Source organism: Mchenga conophoros, linkage group LG12 (assembly GCF_057382185.1).
Source record: "Mchenga conophoros isolate Kocher_MC1m ecotype Shallow Benthic linkage group LG12, M_conophoros_male_GT1.1, whole genome shotgun sequence".
In the NCBI taxonomy this organism is placed as follows: Eukaryota; Metazoa; Chordata; class Actinopteri; order Cichliformes; family Cichlidae; genus Mchenga; species Mchenga conophoros.
In genome coordinates this window covers 5,575,973-5,602,117 of record NC_140537.1, presented here as the reverse complement: position 1 = coordinate 5,602,117, position 26,145 = coordinate 5,575,973, and the positions used below count along the sequence as shown (strand labels likewise).

Sequence of the window (26,145 nt, the reverse complement as noted above, 5' to 3'; positions counted from 1 at the left end):
ACACATGAATCCTTTTTTTCCCCCCTCAAAATAATAATTATTTTAAGAGTCACAAAGAAGGAGGAACGAAAGACGGAAAGAAAAGAAAAAACACACACACACACCCTCTGTGCAGCACAGGCTGAGGTCATCTTTATTAATAAACCCTCTGACAACAAACACACTCACATCAAGGCCTTCGCCCTCCCTCCATCCTTACTCCATGCTCCCTCCCTTCCTTAGCTCCTTGAGAAATGGCAATTGCCAGACTGGCTCAGTGGGAGGGTGTCTGTAACCACAGACGCATGCACACACACACACACACACACACACACACGCATACACACTGCAGGATGGCCTAGAGGCAGCATGTCAGTGATCTGTCAGGGGGTAACAGTGCGGAGCAGGTGTGTGTGTGTTTGTGTGTATATGTTTTGGGGAGGAAGCAACTACAGAGAGGAAGACCAAACAGACAGGAAGTTTAGCCTTACACACACGCACACAAACACACACATAAGAAACATGCCCCGGCTCATTTGTTCCCCCTGACAGGAGAGGAGAGGGATGGTTCTCTGCAAGACGTGCCTGAGGGAGGAGGAGCAGCCCAGTGTCACTCCAGTCTTGCATTTGGGTGCTTGTTGAGAATTTCCTTGACACCACAATGATACCCTTTTAGCATTCGACTTCCACATGTAGGGTTAAAATTGTGGAAAAGGTGTATTCTAGACCATACCCTTAACTTTTCCTAACCCTGACCAAGTGCTTTTGTTCCCTAAAACTCCTATCCTGATGCCAACGAGCCATGGGCTCTGATAAAACTGCGATATTTCACGTAGCTTGGAGGGAATGAGGAAAGCAGGTGAACAAAGCCAAGAATACGCGTATGTATCTGCGTATCCCCGTCTTTGTGTGTAGTGAGTCCTGTGCTCTGCGGGGCTCTTGATGGGAGAATAAAGGCTGCAACTCTGAGCATAAGAATTCTGGGTAATAGCATCAAAGCAGGTGTATATCTTTTGTTTGTTAGCAGGAATTCAAAGCAGGAGCAAGCGTGCTGCTGCAGGAACACGTGAAAGCACGAAATACAGTCAAGACAGGTTTCCCATTCTTAGTTGTTACAAGGCCATGAGGGATGTCAGTTCCTTGTATCGGCTCTGTGGTCTCAGCAGGCAGGACCACACCTTGCACAGGATACTTCTTGAAGGGTGGCAACCATTGCAGCTCATAATCACATCCCTGAGCCGGCTCATCTAGAAGCTTTAAATCCAAAGAAGCAGTAGTTCAATTAGTTGGGCCCAAATTCTTTGAACTATCCAACTGCAGATCAAAATTTGTAACTTTTATATAAACAGAATCAAGCTCACTTCCCTTAGAAATTCGTATTCAATAACTTTCAGTTGTCTATATTTGCAGAATGCCGGTGAGCATAGGTGATGTCTGAAACATTTATTCACTCACCTTGAGATTTTACTCAATTTACTGGAGTGCTCTGTGACCCTGGGTTATACAGGGAGTGCAGAATTATTAGGCAAATGAGTATTTTGTCCACATCATCCTCTTCATGCATGTTGTCTTACTCCAAGCTGTATAGGCTCAAAAGCCTACTACCAATTAAGCATATTAGGTGATGTGCATCTCTGTAATGAGAAAGGGTGTGGTCTAATGACATCAACACCCTATATCAGGTGTGCATAATTATTAGGCAACGTCCTTTCCTTTGGCAAAATGGGTCAAAAGAAGGACTTGACAGGCTCAGAAAAGTCAAAAATAGTGAGATATCTTGCAGAGGGATGCAGCAGTCTCAAAATTGCAAAGCTTCTGAAGCGTGATCATCGAACAATCAAGCGTTTCATTCAAAATAGTCAACAGGGTCGCAAGAAGCGTGTGGAAAAACCAAGGCGCAAAATAACTGCCCATGAACTGAGAAAAGTCAAGCGTGCAGCTGCCAAGATGCCACTTGCCACCAGTTTGGCCATATTTCAGAGCTGCAACATCACTGGAGTGCCCAAAAGCACAAGGTGTGCAATACTCAGAGACATGGCCAAGGTAAGAAAGGCTGAAAGACGACCACCACTGAACAAGACACACAAGCTGAAATGTCAAGACTGGGCCAAGAAATATCTCAAGACTGGTTTTTCTAAGGTTTTATGGACTGATGAAATGAGAGTGAGTCTTGATGGGCCAGATGGATGGGCCCGTGGCTGGATTGGTAAAGGGCAGAGAGCTCCAGTCCGACTCAGACGCCAGCAAGGTGGAGGTGGAGTACTGGTTTGGGCTGGTATCATCAAAGATGAGCTTGTGGGGCCTTTTCGGGTTGAGGATGGAGTCAAGCTCAACTCCCAGTCCTACTGCCAGTTTCTGGAAGACACCTTCTTCAAGCAGTGGTACAGGAAGAAGTCTGCATCCTTCAAGAAAAACATGATTTTCATGCAGGACAATGCTCCATCACACGCGTCCAAGTACTCCACAGCGTGGCTGGCAAGAAAGGGTATAAAAGAAGAAAAACTAATGACATGGCCTCCTTGTTCACCTGATCTGAACCCCATTGAGAACCTGTGGTCCATCATCAAATGTGAGATTTACAAGGAGGGAAAACAGTACACCTCTCTGAACAGTGTCTGGGAGGCTGTGGTTGCTGCTGCACGCAATGTTGATGGTGAACAGATCAAAACACTGACAGAATCCATGGATGGCAGGCTTTTGAGTGTCCTTGCAAAGAAAGGTGGCTATATTGGTCGCTGATTTGTTTTTGTTTTGTTTTTGAATGTCAGAAATGTATATTTGTGAATGTGGAGATGTTATATTGGTTTCACTGGTAAAAATAAATAATTGTAATGGGTATATATTTGTTTTTTGTTAAGTTGCCTAATAATTATGCACAGTAATAGTCACCTGCACACACAGATATCCCCCTAAAATAGCTAAAACTAAAAACAAACTAAAAACTACTTCCAAAAACATTCAGCTTTGATATTAATGAGTTTTTTGGGTTCTTTGAGAACATGGTTGTTGTTCAATAATAAAATTATTCCTCAAAAATACAACTTGCCTAATAATTCTGCACTCCCTGTAGACTGTATACAAAAGATGGTTTAAAAAATGTCTAATTACACAGAAATCTTGGGTAAATGTCTGTGCACTTCCTGATACGTTTATGGTTTCATTCTCTACTTTTTTGATGTAATTCATGTTATTTTGTGAATCATCATTATAAAGATTATGATGACTTGCTGAGACAAAGTCTGTCTGAGCTTCACAATGGCCTTCATTAACCAAAACACTATGTGATGGTAGATGCATCCATCATTTATACGTCATGTAGAGGCCGACTCTGCAACAGCAGGGATCTTGTTTGGCATGGAGTGCTGAGGCCACTCTAAACATAGCGCACATGGATGCTTGTTTGATGGCTTTCTATCCACAGTTGTGGTCACAATTTGGGGTGTGACGGTTCTGAGATCAAGTCGTGGTTCTGTCTTCTCCGTGTACAACACACTAGGAAATGTTATTGAGCTCTCGGCATTAGCAAAGCCCCTTTAAGACATGCACTGCGTTCCATTAAAATGACAGCATATGAAGATGTCAGCTGCATCTAAATGCAGCCTTACTAGTTTGACCCGAGTACAATTTATGTGCAATCTGTTCCAGCACTGTAGCTAAGTGCAGGAATGCTAATGATATGTTTGCTTTGTGGGGAAACTGTCTGTTTTGCCCATTTTTGTCAAAATAAAAGCAGATTTTATGTTGGTGTAAACAGCTTGTGTGTATATATATATGTGTGTGTGTTTGTGCACCTGTAATAACATGTTAATTAGCCATGTAATCAGTTTCAACTAATAGGGACGTGGAGGTGTTCTGTGAGGTAAATGACTGGTTGTAATGCTTGGTAGTCTAGTGACAGCTTTACTCTGTAAATGTGAACTGTATATACAAACAAATAATATTTTTTTGTTGTCCACGATGCAATTATGAACAAGTGATCATGCCTGTGGTAAAAAGCCCCCCCACCCCTCCACTAAAATAATGACTGTGCTCGTTCCAGAACATCTTTCACAAGGAGTGACTTATATAACAGCGTGTTTACTACAGCGAAGCTCAGGAAAAACAAACGCATGAAAGCTTTATGAACTGGGTATATGTTTATTCACTGGTGAGCTGTATCATTTTGCTAGAGTGAAAAAACCGTTACAAGATGTACACTCTGTGACAAGATAAATTATAAGTCACACTAGATCGTCAAGGGAGCTTGGGAACGGAGCATGTGACACATTTCAACCTCAGCAGATCGTCTTGCTCTGTAAATTCAGAACAGCTGGCAAATTTCACCATTCGCTCTGGTTAGGCTGCATTTAACGTTCGGTTCAAAAGCAATTTCTTTTTCCACCTCAGCAAAGCTGTTTTATGGTATTTGTGCTTCTTTTGGATGCAACGGAGTGGAGACATGGCAAAGACAGGGAGGGTACAAACACGAATGCTGCCAGCTCTTCCAAAGCAAGCTGAGCTGTTGGTATGAGTTACATCGCTCAACCCTTTTAAAAGCACAGAGACGTCCGCGTTTCTACAACGAGGGCTCACTTTCTGGTGCGCTCTGACAGGATAAAGTAGTTGATGCTGTTGAGGGAGGCTTGTAGGTGTATCATGCTAAACAACATTCACAGTCGCTAAACAGTAAACAACTGCAGGCCCAGACACCGTGACCAACGAGGATTATATGACCTCGTCATGAGATCACAGAGCCCGGAGCCGATTGCTCGATGTGCTTTAAACTGTCAGGAGCAGGGGGAGTCGAGATGAAACTCTCCACCCAAACCCTTGACTCACTCACATTTGATCCATTTCGAATGCGAACCTAACCGGAATCAATGGTGCGGTAATGGAAAGCGAGAAACTGCGTTAAAATGTAATGCAACCTGTTAAATGCTTGCCGTTTGATGCTGAATGCTGAATGCATTGCCTGTAACACTGTAAGATTAAATCTCTTCAGTTGATTAGGGTAAGGGAAAGGAAGACAACGTTTGATTTGAATTCGTAAATTTGGATGTTTATTGTGTTAGTCGGTACTTTTGCCAGATAATTGTGGTTCATGGATTTTTGAGTTAGACTACAAAAGAACAACCAGGATTCAATTTGTTCTCATCAACTTTGAGACGTGGCCTTTAGATGTGTGATAAGGAAAGATCATACAAACCACATTTTTTAAGGTGGGTTTGCAATGCCTTATGGGAAGTTTGACTATAGGGTTTTACTGCATACAGCACAACACCACGTTATGGAGGCTCAACATATTCTGGCTGTTGCCGCATTCATTTTCTGGAGTCAGGAATGGCCGTTTTGGGAAGCGAGGGTGGAGCTAGCTAATTTGGTTAGCAAACCTTACAGTTTGAGTGCAAGGTGCAGACAAACATATTTGTTAATTAGTGCTAATTCATCAACTACCAACATGTAAAGGCATTCAGGCTAGTTCAGTGATATGAATTAGCACCAAGTAAGGCCTACTAATAGCAACTGGCTAGTGCTTCTTACCTAGCCTAGCAATCAAAGCGGCTTTGCACTTAACTTTAACTCAGGCCTTGGTCACAAAAGCCTCAAAGCCTGGTCAGTTTTTATCTTGCAACCACTGGTAGCCATGAAAAATTGATCTGCAAAATTGCCCCAATGGTGGTTTTGGCTTTCGTAACTGAGTCCCTCTCATGACTTGAGTCAGGGGCGCCACTGACTAACCAATTGGTAGCATGAAGTCTGCTGACGACACATTTATGGATCGCCTATATGTAAATGGCCTGTATTTGTATAGCGCTTTACTTAGTCCCTATGGACCCAAAAGCGCTTTACACTACATTCAGTCATCCACATTTTCAAACACACATTCACACACTGAAGTAGGTACCAAAAAGTACCTGGTACCAGATACTACAACCGAATACCCTGGAAACTGAGTCAAACACTCTGCAAACACTTACCAAACACTCTCTATTTATAAGAGTGAAACTGTTGAAAAGTGTAACACAATCCCAGAGACTGTTTGCTTTTGCTGTATAGTTGGGAATTTATAGAAACTGACTTGCTTTGGATCCAGCTTCGTGTGGCCACTAGAGGAACTGCAGCTTGGGTTTAACAGGCTGACAGCCTAGAAGCTGTAGAAAATAGATCATTACTTCACCTACATCACAATAACAGATGAGGCTCAATAAAATCGTCTTCATCTAATTCTAACCCAGACATAAAGTTCAGGATCTAGAACCTGTAATTTATTCATGCAAACTGTCATCGCATGCGGCTTTGTCACTGGGAAGCTTTTTCAACTTTCCATCAACTGTCACAAATTGCAGACCATTTTGAATAATATCAACATAAACAAACCTTTATGCAGAGAAATGTGAAGCTCATTGGTAGCCTGAAACATGCTGTCAGCCCTCGAATCAAAGGCTCAGCAGTCAATTTAAAATGGGGGGAAAAATGTTCTCAGTCTGCAATGGAAGCCACATCTCCACACAACCAACGCCAGTGTCGGGCAGCATGTTGAGACAGACTGGCAGCATGTAAATACAAACTGGCCTGCTTAAAAGGATGCGTCAAATTTAAGAGAAATCTGTCATTCTGTTTTTATGATAATTTAGGCCCATGCTGAGAAATTCAAAAGCACTGTCTGCATTCTCCTCATTTAAAACATGAAGGCCACTGAGGTAAATAGTTGCAACAGTAAAATCTAAACAACAAACCACAGCACTTCAATCAACTGCTCTTACAAAATAAACACAGATTACAAAATTACTAGAAAGTACAGTTCAGCAATCCCTCGAAAAAAAGCATTCAAAGTCAAGGCAAGAGACGAGAACTAGGCCATTTTATTGCTGCAATGGAAAAACAAAAGCGGCAGGGTGTCTGGGTGGCAAACAGGGAGTGGGGAAAATGACAGCAGTATAAAAAAAATCAAATAAAGACTAACAATAAATGAAGTGCAGACGAGGACTGTGGTCACCAAGCAGAAGTCAGAGACTTTCTGGCCACAACAATCACACATTCTGCCACTCCATTTTTTATCTGCCGTATTCGTTGCTTTCCTATTTTTGTCTCCATCACTCTATCACACTTTTTCTGACTGTCTTTCATCATCTCAGACACTTCTCAGGCTCCTGTTCTCCCTCTATAACCTTTCTTCATTTCAACCTCCATTGTCTTTTTTCCTCCCTCTCCCATATTCTGACTTTCTCTCAGCCTCCTCTTTTCCAATCTATTTAGCTGCCTGCCACTGCATCTCTGTCTCTGTTGGGCCACTTTTCTTTGAAGTCATAATTCCACACTCTGGGAAACACAGTTATTTGCATTCTTGCCAGAATCTTGAGATTGATACCGCTCTCATGTCTGCATGCTAAATACGAAGCTTAAGCCAGACGACAAGCTAGGTAAACTTAACATAAAGATAGAAAATAAGGAAACACGTGGCTCTGCTTTAAAGACAAAACACATATACTGGTTGATTAGTCCACCTATCTCTAAATATCTGTAATTATCAGTGTTCATGTTCATGCAATTAAACCACAGGTTTCCTTTTAGATGGATGTTTTTATTTTGTGAAGAGTAAGAGTCGCAATTAAAAAATGATGAGCCATGTCAAAGTAAAAATGGTTCAACATTTTTGTTTATTGTTTTCCCAAACTAAAAAGTACAAATTTGTTTAGCATGTAGCCTTTCACCTAGCTTAGCATACTGAATAAAAAAAAACAACATCTACAATGGCTGAAAAATTAGCTAGTTTTAGCTAGCAGTTATTTTACAAACTGAGAAGTACTTCTTGATCATTTTTTATCCACCAAGAGAAAAAGATTTTAGAGTAAAGATATGATGGTAATATATATTAGTTTGTATCTTACTAAAAAAACAATACGCTTCAGTTTTACAAGCTTCAGAAAAGATCACACCTCAACACATTCTTAGTTATCATAAGAATGGCAACCTTTGCATATGCTTGTACTTGAGTTGGATTATTTATTTAGTTAGGGTGTGTTTCTAAAGCCACAGTAATGTCTCTATATTGACCTTACAGGAAAGGATTTAATTCCTATAATTTTTTTAAAGAACTGATGAATAGCATTATTTAATGATTGAATGAAAAGCTTTATTAAAATGATTTATGTTCAGTTCACTCTTTATTTGAAAATTCATCTTTCAATAAACAAACTCAGCATTAACTAGCATTAAGCAACACGAGTACATACTTAGCATATCAATACACACTGCACATAAAGGTTCTTAACCGCTATTATTCACCTCATGTTTGCACACATGTTGTTCACACCAACACAAATGTGCTCTGAGAAAAAAGAATTTAAAGAAATGCCCAGTTAAATGACACTAACAAAACTAGGCTAACATATGGCTATGACATAATGATCAGTCATGAGGGGAAAATGGTATTCCCCAACTGAGTGTGAGTGATTTCTGGAGGTTACAGTTGCTAGCATGTAACTGGTTGCATAGATCTGCACAGTCCTGTACTGAAAACCATCTTGCTATTGCTTTGGACCCTAGCAGGTTGCCACAGTTTACAGTAGATTGTATGGCAGATGCTGGATTCTTTGTAAAAATTTGAAAACTACTTGCCAATAAATACTAAAACTGTAACAAGTGCATCACAAACTGGAAACAAAGAATGTCTACCTTCAAAGTAAAAGTAGTATCTTAATACAGAAGCCAACACATTTCAAAAGCCACGACTTTTACTTTGAAGGTGAAATTTCTCTGTTTCCAGTTTGACTCCAGTTTTTTTCCCAGTTGCACTAAAGCTTGGAGAGTAAATATTGATTATTGCAGGCAAGTCAATCTGCTGGTGTCCACTGTTAACTAGGTTTTTGGTGCAGCACCCACGTTTCACCCAGCAGCAGCCAGCATCCTCCATCATCATCTCACCAACCGCTTGGATTGGCGTTTGGTTGGCGGGTTGGTTTTTGAATGGGTTTCCTTTGGTTGCCTGAGTTTGCCAGGTGATTGCTGATTGGTGTCTACGCCTGTGTGCCTGAGGCCATTCCAGAAGCTAGTAATTTAACCTGAGTTTGTCTTTTTAATTAAGCTTCTGAGCTGTTGCACTGAACTTTAATATTGCCTATTTGGTCTATTGACGCCTTAAATTTTATAATTTACTAGTGAAGTGCTTGTTTCATGACTGAATGCAGACTATTCACATAAATTAAATGATAAAGAATCAAACAATTCCTTCTGCAAGACGAATCGATTGGTTCCAGCTGCTGGTACTGCAAAATGCAGCAAACACACTCACCCACTCACAGTGACAGCGATACACCCTGATGTCTTTGTAGTCTGGTATCAACACTAAGGTGCACTTTCCCAGGTGTTTGAGTTTCTGAGTCAAAGGTATTTCATAGTGAATGAAACAGCCCACAAAAGAGAAGCACACAGCATGCTTCAAAAAGCCTTCATACTAATTACAAACTGCCTGTTTGTGATGGGTTTTTTAAAGTGTGGGAAGTGTGGCACATTATGACAGAACAAGAATATGTGAGATCAGTGTGATGAGTGCGTGTGAATGTGTTGGAATGCTGCAACCCATGTTTTCAAAGATTTTACAATGGATGCCCCCAGCCCCCCGTGTGCATGTGTGAGCATGTGCCCACATCTTAATCTCACTCAGACAAACCCAGCAGAGATGGTAGTAAATGCTGTTAATAAAGTCTAGCAGGAGATCTGTCTATCATGCATGTAACTGTGCTAACACATACACAAATACAGACACATGATATGGAGATAGCGCTAGTATAATTAATAGTAATAATAATAATAATAATAAATAGTAACACTAAAATTACAGCCTTTACGCACATACACAGGATCAGAGACAAACATCCACACATCCGCTCACAAAGAGACAAAGATGCACACTCACATATATTCAGACACAAAGACCCACACGCAGACAAGCTGACAAAAACATTACCAGAAATACACACAGACACGCACACACTGCGACAGACGGTGTGGGTTTGACAGCAAGCAGCAGATCCACCACTGCCACTGTGATGCACAAAGCAACCCCACTGATCAGCGGCACAATCCCCATGTGCTGCCAGCGCAGTGGCAACATGCTGCGACGGTGAACGCACCTTTGTGTGCGCCGCATAATACGGCAGGCGTACAATGCTGCAGCAGCTCATGGACAAAGCATTCGAGCGCGTCCGCCCAGCTGCGCGTGACAAAAGTCAGAAACACACAGAGCACCGTGACAGCTCTCACACAGGTTGTCGTTCATGAAAAAGTGTGAACAAATGCAAAGGCGCTCACGTTAAAAGGGGCTCATAAGCAGTTCCTGCTCATGAGTAACCAGAGGGCCGCAGCCATGAGTAAAATGGGTGTAGCATTAATTCAGAATCTGGTTTTGGTGAAGAATCTGCAGAACAGATTGATCAGAAGTAGACTTTTCTGAGTCACTGCGATGAGGCTGTTTACCAGCCTTGTGAGTCTGTCATGTGTCATGCCATAGTGCGGACCCGATGACACCTACTGCAGCAGGAAAGACGCTTTTCAGTACTTGAGCTTGTGCTCATATGGATGCAGTCAGACCAATAAGCAAAGGGAACCACTGAGCTTTTATGGTAAGGTCCTCAGTGTATGATTGAGAACCAAGAGTACAACTGAAGCTCTTATATATAATTCATAGGCTATAGCCAGCACCTGAGGATAGCATAAACACATGTGAAAGACAAGGAGAATCTGCCTTACCTAACGGCCAAACCACAGCAATCCACACATGCTGTCAATTAATTTGAAAAACAAATTGTAAAGAAACTAAACTAAACACACACATGAGGCCTACAGAAACACAAATTATAGTTTTTGCACTTTCGGATGGAGATTTAGATATCTATTACGGCAGCTTCTCCAACAAAGGCAACGAGAAAAATACAGACACACGCTCAGCAAAACCCACAACCCCACCCCTCCTTTACCAAGCTAAGCATCGGGGACACACTCTGACACACTCAGCCGAAACCACACAGAGACCCGCCGCGCAGACAGACACGTCAGTGCACGCACACACAGACAGACACAGCAGCTAACTTCATTTCAAAATCAATTAATTAAAAAGCACAGTCCTCTCCCACAGGGAGTGAAAGACAAATTTGAGGATTTTAATCCTGGTACACAAATCAGAGCTGTTCGGCCACAAAGATATGAGAGGACAGGATGGATAGAGGGATGGACTGTCAATGAATTTTAAGAAGGGAAGCCCATTTAAAATGGTCACATCTATCTATCTATCTATCTATCTATCTATCTATCTATCTATCTATCTATCTATCTATCTATCTATCTATCTATCTATCTATCTATCTATCTATCTATCTATCGAGAATCAGCAGAGAAAGCAAGCAAGACAGAGGCAGAGTAAGCCTGCTGTAAGTGCCTGTTGTTGGGGTTCATCAGCACCCCCCTTCACTCCCTCGCTGTCTCTTTGCATTAGCTTTAAGGCTTTTTCAAAACAGACATTATTGATTTTTTGAAGTGTTGAATCAGAGGACTGCCGCGTTTATCTGTGTGTGCGCCTCTGCGTGATTTGTGTGTGCGTGAGAGGGTGCGTGTGCACCCTGGCTGGTCTAACCTCAGGCAAAAAAAATCATAATAAAGAGTTAGCTGTTCTCTCCTCCCTGGCGTTCCTAAAAAAGACTTTGCCTAATAGGTACGGGAAAGAAAAGAAAATAACACTGGAAGATAAACTGAGCATGCAAAAGTGTGCGAGCAAATGCGCACATTTGGCAGTTAATGTGTGAATGTGCTGGCGAAGGTGAGATTGTGAGCAATTGACAGAAAACACCTGGCCTTCGGTACTCGACGGACTGTTTGAAGGAGCGCTGAAAGCACAAGTAGTATAGTATTCACCTTCTTCCCTCAAATAAAAGTAGCAAGTAATAACTATCAGAATAGATTTCCTTTAAGGTTTATCTTGGTAAACATCGTATGCAAGACTACCAGGATGTGTCTCTGCAATGCGCCTCAAGGAGGAAACACAAAACTAGGAAGAGGCTTGCTTGATTTTGATAATGTTACTGTTGAAGCCTCGTGCAATGTTCAGATAACAAACTGCTTCTAATTTTCCACAACATCAAACACTTATTTAACAACAACAATTAAAAAACAACATTTTTTATCAGGCAGCAACCTCTGAAAAGCCGATCAAACATAAGTGGCAAAAAAATCAGTTCTGCAAACAGCCACAGGAGGCCGTCACTCCCTCTGGGCTCCCATGTTAAAATGGCCATAGTCAGAACATGTGTTACAGTCTAGTCCAAAAAAACTACTTTGATATTTGTAGCTTAATTCTGCCTTGATAAAGGCTGAACAGGGTATAACCTATTTATAAGTTACCCTTTTGGATTTTGTTAAAGCTTAAGTTAGACATGACTCTGATTGATGGCTGTGCTGACAGGGGTAGCTGTAGTTGATTACTGTCACTAGGGCTTATTTCTGCTAATTTAATTAATTTAACTGGACTTTTGGACCCTATTTGGGATGTTGGTGCATTTTTGAGCCTCTGAAAAATAAAATGGTCTGTTTTGAGGTGAAGCTGATCCGAGAAGTCAAGAGGTCAAGAGGTTCTGGTGGGTGAAAATTTAGTGTTGTATTAGCTCTGAATAGTGTTTTATACAGTCAGGGATTATTAAGAAATTACAGGGTCACAAAGCTTTGATCGTTCCAACTTAACATTTGAAGAGACGCAATTTATGTTAATTACCAAAAGTAAAAGTCCTGTTTTATGTAAAGTAGCACCTCTCAAATTTTAGAGTCAGTCACACTAGAATAACAATAAGACAGCAAACTCCTCTTGTCTGGGAAAACTACAGCGCGATATCTGTGGATGAGTTTCTGTTTGTCTGTCAGTAGTTAATATGAAAGTCTCTTTAATGTGAATTTCTGTGTATGTAGACAATGACAAATCTGCAGACACAACAGATTTGAGACTTTTGCTAATTTACCACAGTTAACTAGCGTATTATCATAAACAGATAGCATGTAATTGCCCGCCCGAACCCATTTAATCACAGACTGATTGGAGACCGACTCCATCTTATCGCCATTTTACCGTTATCTCTGACACACTAACGTCAGTTTGAAGACGGTAATTGACTACGAGTCATCACAGACCTGGCGTCCGCTTTCAAAGCAGCTATTTCAGAGGCAGTAAGATTTCACACAGTCACAATAATTTTGGCCGGGCCACGGTCTCCAACCACTGTTTTTCTAAACTGTAGCTAATTGTTCAGCTAAACTTATATAGCTTCACATGCTGAACTACTTGATATGTGCTATAAATGCCTCAAAACTATCCATAACTTCAGTAGTTGATTAAATATTTCAAGAAAGAGTTTTTATTTATTTCTCCAAACACAAGATAAAAGAGTTTATCTCTATGATAATGAATGGATCCTCATAGAGAGATCGTTGAAAAACACACAAAGAGTGGAGACAACAGGGGCGGGAAGAGAATAGGAGACAGTACCGAGAAATAAAAAAAAGAGTGGTAAGCTTGAAAAAGAGAGTGAGAAGGCAAAAGCCAGACTGGAAATTGATGGTGTAATTGTTGACTGCTGGTCAGCTCTTATCTTGGTTTCTCAGGGCCGTTGTCTGGGCAAGCCGGCTTCCTTTTTGCTTTTCCAATTGCCGTCTCTCTCTAAGAGTTGACCAAACCTGGCAACCTGAACACATTTCTCTATTTTTTTTTACCTCTTGCCAACCTTTCCTCTTGTATTCATCCCAGTCGAAATCCCTCTCCTCTTATCTTCTTTCTGTCGTATTATTGAGGCCTCGTCCCACTGAGCATCTTCCTTTCTTTCCATCTCTTTCTTCAAACGAGTCAGGCTTCATGCAGAGAGCAGTGGACTGGAAAAGAGCAGCGGGAGATGGGTGAGAGCGCAACCAGCCTGCGGGTCAGAGGTGAGTCTGCAGCAGGACAGGGGGTAGGCGAGAGGGGCCAGTCCAGAATTGCTTTCTCTTTTTCAAACCCGCCCCTCAACAATAGGGGCTATTGTGTCTGCAGCGGCTCATACAGACAGACTCAAAGGAGGATTTAGTGCTAGATTTCAGGTGAGACCATTAAGGTGCTAACAAGAACCATAGCATGGCCTGAGATAAGCTAAGTGTGGAAAAAGTGAATGAAAGAAGCTCAACAGGAGTCTTAAGAGGAGAAGACTGAAGCCGTCTTCATGATCAGCAAACGTTATGAGGATGTGTCCCGGTTTTTAAGCTAACTGCATGTGGAACAGTGTTAGATATCATTGCATTTACTGGTTAAACAGTGAGTTTAGCATATGCATGAATGATTCACTCCCTGCATTGCCTCTTTCTTCACGGCTCTTGTTTAATAAATCTTTTAGATGGTACTTGTGACATGATACCTCTCTGTTGCAGTATTAGCAGCTGGTATGAAGACTGTGCCGTTGTCTAATTTCAGTCACAACAGATGAAGAAAGAGATCGGTGATTCATGGACGTGGATCAAGGTAGATACGTCACGCTGAGATCCATGAGGCAAAATGTGATTAGTCAGACAGGGGGCAAGTCATCTCACTCCTCTTCATCGCACATTACATTGTTTTCTACAAATCACGCTGACTCCTTACTGAGACGTCTCCAATTAAGGCAAAGATATAAACCACAGATGTGTAGGCATTTGAACAGTATGGCGCACACACTGCCTTCCATCCTCTTTGCACTGACCAAAAGTTTCCTGTAGTATGTGAAAGAAATGCTTGGTTAGTAGAAGTCTACCTTGACTTTTCAATAAGGTTGGATAGTTATCTTTGAATTTAGAAGTGCTACACTGGGTAAACACCTGTATTTTCACCTGAGAATGGTAATAAGTAACTAATTTTCCTACAGGCCAAGCTAACCCAAGACAATCACAGGAGGAAATAAAGCAGAATAGCGCTCACCCTCCTTCTAGCTACGAAAGCTAAGCTACTCCCACACACAAGCTCAGTGGAGATCTCAGAGAGCAGTCATGTAGGGGCCCTCCTGCTGCCGATAAGCCTCCACTGGCCCTTCTGTAGAGCCTACCCTGGAGAGAGGCCATTAGCCTGGCTGCAGCTCCTTCCTGGATAAGCTGCAGCTTACCAGCCGACGAGCCGCAGGGCAACTTTTTTTATTGTCCTTTCAAAACTTTATGCGTGAGTGTGGGGCGATAGCTTGGGAGGGGTTGCGAGTGCTGTAGCCTGCAATCCAGCATGTGTGTGTGTGCATTCAAGTTGTGCCCTCCCAGCACTTCCTGCACTAACGGCCGGTCCCACGGTAGGAAAGGCGAGCTCTATCCGACCAGAACAATGCCAAAAAAAGGCTGTCATAAAAACAAACTACCATGCTCTGGTTAGCACGGGGGAAGAGGAGGGTAGGGGCCTACTTTCCTTTACACACCCCCTACTGCACTGCATCTGGATCATTATTCCCATACACACAGTCTTAGTTATGCAGGGTTTGAGCCAGTACTTTAACTGTTATCTTCTGCTGCTGGCCTGGACACATTTACATAGACTATCCAGGACAAAATAATGAATGAAAACGGCAAGAAGCAGCTGAATATGCATACTCCATGCACACACACATAGCAATGCTGCAACTGACAGTAAACAATGGGAACCTCCGTATACACAATGGCTCAGAGCAGGACTGACGTATCACCAAGACCTGAATAACAAAAGAAGGGAACAACTCCAGTGGTCCTCTCTGCACAACACATCGCCCAGTCAACTGAGCCAGAATGCATTTGCTGACTTGGAACAAGCAAAATAACAAACGGCTGACTAACGTGCAAGTTGGGGGCCTCAGGAAACATGCTAAACAATCTACACGGTGCCCCCGAAACACAGTTGGCTTACGGACAAGGTTTTTGTTTTGGCTGAGCATATTACTATCTCTTCCCCAATCCAGCTTTACAATTTCAGCCTCAGCCAAGCATGGGCAGACCCAATAAGCAGCATCAGATAGGATAGATGGGTCCATCTGCTATCTGAAAAGGAAATTACTAAATAAGTATCAAATATAATGGAGATTTCTTACCCTGAGCCCCTCTTCGACTCGGGAGATGAAAAAAACAAATAGGAAACCCAGAAGCAGTGCAAATGGATTGGTATTGATTTATGTAGCCTACTATAATTATAGATGCGAACAGCAATTAAAGAAATACATCAACATGAGGCAAAAGAAGTGTTTGCTTTCATGCCAAAAGTTAGCTGAGAAGATCAGAAACAACCACTCCACTCTCATGTCAGAATCACAGTTCTTGACCCAGTGGTTATCGTCTTTGCCAACTGCTATAACAACAAAGTGTCATAACATTTCTTACTTCAGCTGGACTTGCTGTAGTTTTGTCCTAAACAACAAGCGTTGCTGTTTCGAAAATATAGTCTACATTGCTAGATAAGCTACAGAACAGGAAAAGGAAGTTCAGCACTCAAACACAAACAAAATGGCTGCCAAGATGGTATCTGTTGTGCGGTTTGAAACTTGCTATAGGGCACTTTAATAGTTGTGAAAATGATGATAAATTATTAGCTAAATTATTTTATCAAGCTGATTTGTGGTTTCTCACTTTAATCTTCAATGCATATTTTATAGAAAGTAGTAAAAGAGTCAAGAAGTCCGTAAACTTAGCTTAGCAGGAAACAGTTAGCCTAGCTTAGTCAGAAGCCTCCAAATCCCATCAGCTTTCTGTGTTTTGCTCTGAACAAAAAGCTAATATATAAATTATAGCAAAGCTATAAAGGTAAAACAAAGCATTGTTTAACTTTCGGACTAGACCAGGCTAATTGCGTTAGTTTCTAGATTTTCATCTAATCTAAGCTAAGAGTTCAGTTCAGGATTAGAGAGGTGGACTCTGTGGTTTTTGTTATTTACTCAGGTCAAACATCAACAGCTGTAGTTTTACTGTTCCACAGCACTTTAGCAAGTGATTCTGCTCACAATCTATGGCTTTATAAAACTGTGTGAAATTGACTGACTGAAAATTGTATTTTTGTAATTTCAGATTTTTCTTTATGCAATTTAGGCTACACACTTTACTAATGTACCGATAAATATACATTCACAGGCCACTTCATTAGAACTTAGAACTTTTAGAACTTTTAGAACTTTTATTGTCATTGTACAGTTGCTTGTAAAGTGAAATTCGGTACACACGTTCAACTGCTTGCTGATGCAAATATCTTACCATCCAATCACAACCAGCACGTCATGTGGCTATGGTCCAGGCCACCTGATGAGTTCAAGCTTAGCATCAGAATAGGGAAGAAAGGTTGATTTAAGTGCTTTAAGTAGCATGGGTGTTGGTGCCAAAGTATTTCAGAAAGTGCTGATTGATCAGTTTTTTTCCATACAAACATCTGTAGGGATTACAGAGAATGGTCCAAAAAAAGAGGTCAGAATTTGGTGTAAACACCATTAAAGTGTGGCTCCATCCCGCCTTGTATCAATGATTCAGGCTACTGGTGATGGTGTAATGGTGTGGGGGATATTTTCTTGGCCAACTTTGGGCCCCTTAGTATCAAATACTTTGGAATGTGGTGGAATGGATGATTCGCATCAAGGATGTGCAGCCAACAAATCTGCAGCAACTGTGTGATGCTATCACGTCAATGCGGATCACAATCTCTGAGGAATGTTTCCAGAGCCTTGTTGAATCAATGCTACGAACAGTTACAGCAGTTAAATGGGTCTAACTCAATACTAGCAAGGCGTACCTAATAAAGTGTCTGTGATTGTATATCAGCCATGATGAGTTTAAGTCTAAATAGCAAGTGTTCATTCTTCTCTGATCATAGTTAATCTGTGCCGCAGCTATGTTTGTAAATCAGATGCTTTCACATTTATACTGAGTGGCCTGCACTGCAAACCAAAGATGAAAAGGAATTTCAACAGTTGTGATATTTCCAGCTTTTTCAGCAAGCGAATCCTGAGTCTTGACAGGCCGAAGATATGGAGAGGACTGAAGAGATACAGAAAGGAGAGTAGGCAGGAGAGACCAAGCAGGACAAAACCACAGAGGCTAGAAATGAGGCCTGAGAGAATGAGAAGAAGAAGTAAAAGAAAGTGTGAGGGAGGAAGACGAGCATAAATCAAAAAGAGAAAGGACAAAATCGGAGAGGGAAGAAGGGATGAAGAGATGGATGAAGACAGGGAACAGATAACCCCGCTACAGGAGCTCATGGTACCCTTTTATTCACTGTCCTTAAATATTCTAGTGCAACACACACAATAACACATTTGTCTTTATTTCTGTGAAGTCATTAGGCTGAGATTATTCTCAACATTTAATCTCCAAATGTTCTTGTTTTATCAGTAAAGCTGAGGGTAAAATGAATGTGTGCACGCTATATGATTAGATAAGTAACAAGAGAGGAATTTACCATTAGTTGAATAATCTTCCTCTTCAAATGTGACGTAGCAAAACAACCTGATTTGAAGACGTTCCCAACGAAAGGCAGGAGAAAGACGTTTCCACACTCAGTGGTGCCACTCTTGGCCATGGCTCGACTATTTCCTGTGACCATCTGAGAAATACAGCTGTTCTCGGGATTGCGGCTGTTGATTAAATGTGTTTGTGTAGCACGTTGCAGCACTGCATCAACAACTGTAGCTTCAAGCTGTCATAAAAAATATCAGCTGTTCAGTTTTTATCTGTGAACTCCGGGCTGTTGTTCCTGTAGCCCCTCATTAAGGAAGCGGGGGGAAAGTGCGCTGATATATTACGACAAGTTTCACCGTAAAAATGGATTTGTGAAACGTTTGGCGACTCTATTGAGCTACAGAAGTAGATTTTGTTTTATTCTTTTCAAATGTGTACCACCTTGTCATCACTATATGATCTTTTAGGTCTGCATCCTATCAAATCTCAGCAAGAAAGTGATCGAACTTGCAGAAATATCTGCTGAATTCAGCCTCACAACTTTCACACTATTCTTTTAAATAATCTTTAAAAGAGAGATGCACACTCCTCTGTTGCTGTCCGCCAAACGTACTATGTTATATATATGCATATGTATTTGTTCTGTATCTCAAGTAAGCAAAACTCAATTTAACCTTCTAACTCCAAGTGTCCTGTTTTACATAAAAACTTGGACCCAGTTATTGTTAGATACAAACACAAATAGCGTAGCTAGCAGGCACCAGATGGCCAGTAGTGGTCAGCTGGTAACAAACAAGCAGGTCAGGGCTCTCCTCCACCTCCATTCTGCCCAGCATAAATAATGCAGAGGACTCGAGCTACCAAGAGAAACTCCACCGAACTCCTCTAAAAGCCTCGAGTAACTCTCCGAGCAAGTCCTGAAAAGGGGTGTTTACTTGTGGTGAAAGAAAAAAAGAAGGGGCAAACCTTTGTGTCATAGCAGGGAGCTACGACACAAAGGTTCTGTTCATTCATTTGTGTCAGACAACAGTAATTAGATCTGCGTGATGACTGCACTGCATTCTGACATCTTTAAAACTGCATTGATCAAAGCCGGGGGGGGGGGGTGATTTCAGGTCAGGATGAAAAGCTTTGATAAACAAAACTTCTATATTGTAAAAATAATGAAAATCTGGTGCAGACAGCTATACTAGCTGCACATATTTGCCTCCAGGACCAGCATTCTGCTCCATATTGGATTTTCCACCAGTCTGACTTTCCTGGAAACACTTTTCGTCCCTTAGGGCTTATTTATTTATTGATTGCCCCAAAGGATGATGGGGGGAGGCGGGCTGGCTGCATCATTCACAGAGGGTGACATGTATTTATTACTCCTTTGTACTCTGTATTCTGAGCGTAGTGAATTTTTGGCAATATTGTTAATTTTTTGACAATAATGTCAGTAAGACTTCATTTAATTTACCTGAATTGATTTGGAGAGATGAAAGGAACATCTATAACAGCTGCTCCCGGGGCATTCAAGGTACTGGCACAACTATTAGAGCCACAAAAAAGGATTACCCTAGTATCCTAGCATAGTTTTCATTCACAGTAGACTGAATGTGCACTTGTCTGTTCAATTAAAGTCGAGCTATATAAGTGGTAAGGGTTTACACTTTGGCAATGCAAAAATGACCTCATCATGCAACTCGAGTTGAGCCGAAACGAGTGGAGGGGGTGTATGTGAGCGTAAGTGGGCAAGAGAGATAGAGGATGAGAGCGAGAGAGAAAAAGAAAAAGCTCAAAGGGAAGGGTAAGTTGCAGAACAGAAAAAGCTTCTCCTCTCGGAACAACTGCAATCACAGCCGCAGCCAAAACCCCCCCCGGATCCGTCCTTGCTGCCTAACGGAAACTTCTCAGCAGGCCTTAAAGCAACTGAGACGGAGGCTGGAGGTTGTGCAGTGGTGTGTGTACCATTCAGCATGAGCACAATTTGTGCTCTGCGTTACAGGAAGAGTGCCATCTGTAGTACTTGGACAATAAATGACGACCACGTCAGTTTTAAGAAACGTCAGAATTTGCTGAGACAACTAACATGCTTGTGTGTTTTCTTAGTGTCTTTCAACGGTAATGCATTCACATTAGGAAGAAATGCAAATGTGCAAAGTAAAGAAATCCAAAGTTCTGTCGCATTTTCACACGGCATGCTTAACTGCAAAAACCAATGAGGTGCTTTATGGGATTTGAATATTTAATCTAGTATTTAGTTTAGAAATGGAACAACAAAACAAGTTTTTGCAACACATTCAATTTATTATATAGGCAATTCATTACCTTACTTAAGCTAATTACACTTGAAATGAGTTGTTTTTAATATTACTCGCCATTGAACACGCCAAACGATAGTGAAACTATGAAAACTGTAAAAGTCTTTGATTAAAAGTTGTTTTTTACTGCTGCAACCAACACATTTCAAAAAACACAACTTTAACCTTGAGGAAAACAGCCTCTGTTTACCGGTTTGTCCTGACTTTTCATAGTTTCACTAGCGCTTGGAGGAGCTTGCAAGTGTTTGCAGACGAGTTGGCATCTTCCATGCAAACTACTAGCGACTCAGGCAACCTACTAGCAACCAAAGCAATTAAAAAGAGAGTTTTGAGTGATGCACTTGCAACCACTTTGCAACTAGCAACTGCTAGCAACCTCCAGCAGCAGTTGCAAGATGTTACCAACCATTATCCAAACCACTCGAGCTTCTGACCACCTATCCTACAAAATTCCTCTACAGCAAAGACAACAATAATGCACTTGTATACCAAACAATACAACAGAGCATGTGTCATTAACACATAGAGATTTTTCAATATTAGCAAGGCAACAATTAGCAATATTAGCAAGGCAGTTAGCACTGACATCACCATAGGTGCTGACGATACATCCTCCTACTGATTTAACATTTTATAGTGGTCCCCTCCCTTCCTCCAAATGTCCAGAATGGATGCCAAAGAGGAACATAGCGTTGTTCTTTCAGTTTTTTAGTTGTAATGAGTGCACCAGCTGGGCACTTGTAGTGCACTTCATCTAGCAGTACTTATAGACTCAAAACAGGGGAAAGGCAGGGTGTAAGAGCAGAAGTAAATAATTTTAGACATATGCATTAGACAACAACAAAAAATGCATAAAATGTGACCGGGTTTAATTAAAGGCGCTCAGCGTTTGTGATTAATGTGCTAATGACATGCTAATGTGTAACACTATGTTAATGTTTGAGTTTCATGTGTGTGATGTTACTCTTAGGAACATGAAGGCACATCTTGCGCGCGCGCACACACACACACACTGTCTTATCCATACAGCATAAGGTTTATATCACTTTGAACCTGAACCCTGACACATTTGCCACAGTGTTCCTTTAAACACCTTCTCTAAACATCAGCCTTTCCAGCCCATACTTGCAACACGTTGTTCCCCTCACACACACACACGACCCATCTGCTTCAGCTCTCCGGACCTTGCATCTGGCCTCCCATGAACCATATCTCTGTTTAACACACACACATACACCGAGGAGCTCTAAAAACCCCCACAGAATCAGTGCGATTATGTTTGAGCTGCATTAGAACACAGAGGGCATAGCTCGAAATGTGAACTCTTTGCACCTCAGCAGGAAATACAGACCAGTGTGAAACAGAAGAAACAAAACAAAATCTGTTTCTGTGAGATCCTTTTTTTTTTTAAGCAAAGAAAAGCAGATAGACTAAATCGGTCCTGGGATGAAAGGACGTTTTGAAAAAAAAAAAGAAAAAAGCCTACTGTGGGAAGCTGGCACATCAACTGTTGCTCTGCAAAAGACACAGAGCCTCCAAGGAAATTATGATGTGCGGATTCAGATCCATACCTTCGTGATACACCACAGCCGGCGTGAACACAGGCTCTGTGTGTTCCCGTATGCAAAATGAGTTACATAATCATCAATGATCCCATCATTGTTGCATTTTACTGTGTTCAGCTGCTTGGTTGTGGGCTGCAGTACACGTCGCGCTGACGTGATGCATGTGACACTGGGGTGACGATTAAACGCACGCAAACGGGCGGGCACAGAGCAGACAGGAGGCATCTGCCTCTGTCACGACGTATGGTCTATGACGCAGTGTTGACCCCCACGTGTGGAAACTGCCTGTGATTTGTTCTTTGTTGCAGTTTTCCGATGGGACATTTAAGAACTTTGGGGCTAATGCTGCAATGCGCCTCTTAAGAAACTTTAACAAGCATTTTTTTCATTCTGTAAACAAAACACTCACATCAGTCAAAGCGAATCAGTTGCAAAACCTTGGAATAGAGGGGACCAGCATGGGTGGCATGAAACCCAGACAAGACGGGAACACACACACAAACACATCAGTCAAGCTTTTATGAAAACATCAAATGAAGCTGGGCACGTGCCTGTAGAGGCATTGCCATTTACATGTGTGCGCTATCAGCCTGGATGACTGTGTGCCATTTCACTGCATGTGTATGAGGAGCAGCTTTAGGAGTGCATGAGGGGGATATAGGAAGGAGGCTGGCTGTCAGGATGTGGAGTCCATTGTCTGTCCAACAATGAAGAGATTGAGTCGGCAGGAGTCCTGTGGCTCTCTCAATAGAGGCATTAACATCTGGGGCGAGAGGGCTACAGTGTGTGTGTGTGTGTGTGTGTGTGTGTGTGTGAGAGAGAGAGAGAGCGACAGAGTGTGTGTCATTGTTGCGAACACCCTGGATAAAAGTGGATTTTTAAGTTTGTTTTTTTTAGCCTGGGAATAATGCAGATGTCAGGAGGAATCCTTCAACAACTAAATTGGTTTTGAAAGATCTCTCCTTGTAACCCGCTTCACTGCCGAATAATCTGTGCAATACTGCGCGTGCCTTTAGTGAGGATTATGTGTCTACTTTTCTTTTTTCCCCCTCAAAGTCTGTGAACTTGATTTATACCAAATTAAAAGGTGGGTGAATTGAATTTTGGCAGGCTTATCCACTGCTACATCCCTCTGCACGGCAAATGTCAACTTGCTAACTCTGATTTCTACTCGCTTATTGCTTCCATTAATCTTTGCAAATGACACAGTGACACAAGCGGACGCACAGAGACCTGCAGAAGCCACCCGCCCACCTGTGGTACAGGGAAAGGGAGTCTCCTGTGACAGTTACACAAATATCACAGTCAGAAAACAGATCCTCAAGTATGATATCACTACTAAAAACCTATCTCCTCTGTCCCACATGGCAACAGCCCTTTGCAGGGACCCCCAATCCAACACCCTTCCTTCCTTCTTCTAAACTACCACCTCCTTACACCAACCCTCACTTCCTCACTGTCCAGTGTGGACACACGCCCCTCCTTCCACCTTCCAACCCTCCTCCTCCTCAGTAATTACAATAATCACTCAAGTGAAGCTAATACTTACTTCATTAAGGCAAAGGAAAAAAGAAAGAGAGGGAAAGAAGAACAAGGAGGAAATCACTCCAAAGTAATATCTCAAACCAGTGGATTATTGTCACCATAAGAGCTTCATTTTTGAGTATTAACTGAGGGATACAGGCAGCAGTTGAAGGGACTCCGTTCTTTCTTTCTTTCTTTCTTTCTTTCTTTCTTTCTTTCTTTCTTTCTTTCTTTCTTTCTTTCTTGGCATCTGAAACTTAAAACCTCTTCACAAATCTAAAATCCACACATGTGCACAAGTGCAGAAAACTTTGAAATCTACAAAGCAGTTTCCCTTCGCAGGAAGACGACAGCGGCCACAGTGAGTGAGGATTACGAGGGGGATCTGTATTGGTGTTATTAGAGGCGGAAAAAAGCACTACCAAGCAAAAGAAGGTGCCTAAAAGTTTGTCTTGTCAGGCACCAGACTCGCTCAGAACTTAAGAGCCTGAAATACAGGCAGACACAAAAGAGATCATTCTCAGACTGCTGCACCAGTATACACCGAGAGGTCAGCTTCACGTTGTGCGTTTTTGCTGCACGGTAGCATTGCCGGGCTGTGATTGTGGAGGTGCAGCGGCAGCACATTACAGTAGATGCACAGAAATACAGTAGAAAAAAGCCCGGAGTTGATTCCCTTCCAACTGCCCCTGACCGCAGTGCGCTGTGTTTACACAGCGCGAAAAGGGGATAAAGTTGCATCGCATTGAGCCCCAAAACTGGCAACCCAAAACACCCCAAATCATCTGTCTATACAAACGCACTGCACCTTAGATGGTGCTGTTTTAGGAAGAAATTTAAAAAAAACGTGGGCTTCTTGGCAACAGTTGGAGATTCGGACGCTCCGGGGTTTGGGATGTTTTCTGCCTCTGCTTGCTTCGTTAGTGTGTTAAAATCCAGCCGCCTCACAGCGCTGGAAGCAATATTGCCGAGAAATAACGAGCGCACACTTACCTTATTATTACGGTGATGGTGCTGATGATCACGGGCAATGCGTCCTGCGCTTTTCCTCCCCGCTCTCCGTCCTTCTCTGACGACTGGAGCCAGTATCCGTTTCTGCCTCTCTGTTTCTCTCTCTCTCTGCTTTCTCCGTTATCTCACGTTTGTTTTTGAATTTGAGTTATAAATTATTCCACATCCTCATCAATTTCTGATGCTCTCTCTCGCAGTTCCTCTCGTATCCCCTATGCCTTTTTTTCCTCCTAAAAATGTTTGGACTATAAGGCAAATCAAGCCATATGATCCTGTCATTCAGTTTTTCACACAGAACTGGCTCTCCGCGCAACTCCCTCCCTGGGCTTTGTAACACGAAACCAGGCGAAGACGAGGAGGAGGAGGAGGAGAAAATGAGGAGGAAAGGGGAAAAAGCAAAGAAAGAAACGAGAGCGTGGATTGAATCCACTATCTGGGACCAGCTAAAAGGATCTACCCGCCTCCCTGTCTCAGAAGTTTCGGCAGTCCGTACCAAGCAGATATGTCAGAGTGGTCGTCGCGCTGCGTCTCTGTGCCAATGTCCAATGGAAATGATGTATATGGGAGTGTGTGTGAGGGGTGCGTGGCGCTGCAGCGTGTGTGCGCCCCCAGCCTACTTCTGCAGTACGCATCACAGCAGGGACCTGAGAGGATTTAAAAAAATAAAAAATAAAAAACCCAAAGAAGCACACAAACAGGTCTCCGCCCATTAGCCCCTCAGAACAAGGGTCAACAGCAGAGGACCCCCCGGCAGTCATTAGATTTACTGTAGAACATGCACGTTTCTTTCTTTCGTTCTTTCTTTCTTTCTTTCTTTCTTTCTTTCTTTCTTTCTTTCTTTCTTTCTTTCTTTCTTTCTTTCTTTCTTTTTAAAATAAGTCTGCCCCAACCTGAGGTCAAAGTCCCTTTATACCTCCGACTCCATACATCTGACACCCAGGACTTGGGTGGTGGTACGCCACTGACCACCAAGCTTAGCATAAGAGGTGGGATCCAAATATGATAGCAGTGATATCAACACTGGTCTTGGAATCGGACTGGTACTAGGATACGTTGTGCACAGTTGTGTTAATTATTACTTTCCGGGAATTAAAAAATACATCTCAATAATAAACAATGAAAAAGGTCTGAACCTTTTTGTGTTGACTGTCACATCACATCAAAGTGAACAGCGCAAATGAAAACAACCCAAAGTGTTTTAGAAACATTCCAGGTCTCAAAAAAAAAAAATCCCAGTTTCAAAACATGAAAAGCTGAAAGGTTTGTTTTGTTGTGTTAACTAAGCATTGTGGAAAGTAAAAATCATAGTTATTAAACTATGGTCATTAAAATTTTTTTTCAGAATTTGCAAATTGTTGATG

At 42.0% G+C, this 26,145-nt stretch overlaps 1 protein-coding gene across 2 annotated transcripts in view; it reads right to left on the bottom strand.

Annotated features, from left to right (window-relative positions):
* Nucleotides 1–25,612, bottom strand: part of sema4c (sema domain, immunoglobulin domain (Ig), transmembrane domain (TM) and short cytoplasmic domain, (semaphorin) 4C) — a 111,295-nt gene extending 85,683 nt beyond the window's left edge. The window contains exon 1 of one of the 2 annotated variants that reach the window (XM_085293445.1): nt 24,767–25,612. The gene's annotated coding sequence lies outside the window, so the exon portion shown is untranslated. The remainder of the gene's footprint in view (nt 1–24,766) is intronic. The other variant, XM_085293443.1, reaches the window with a different exon arrangement.
* Between the last annotated feature and the right edge of the window lie 533 nt (nt 25,613–26,145).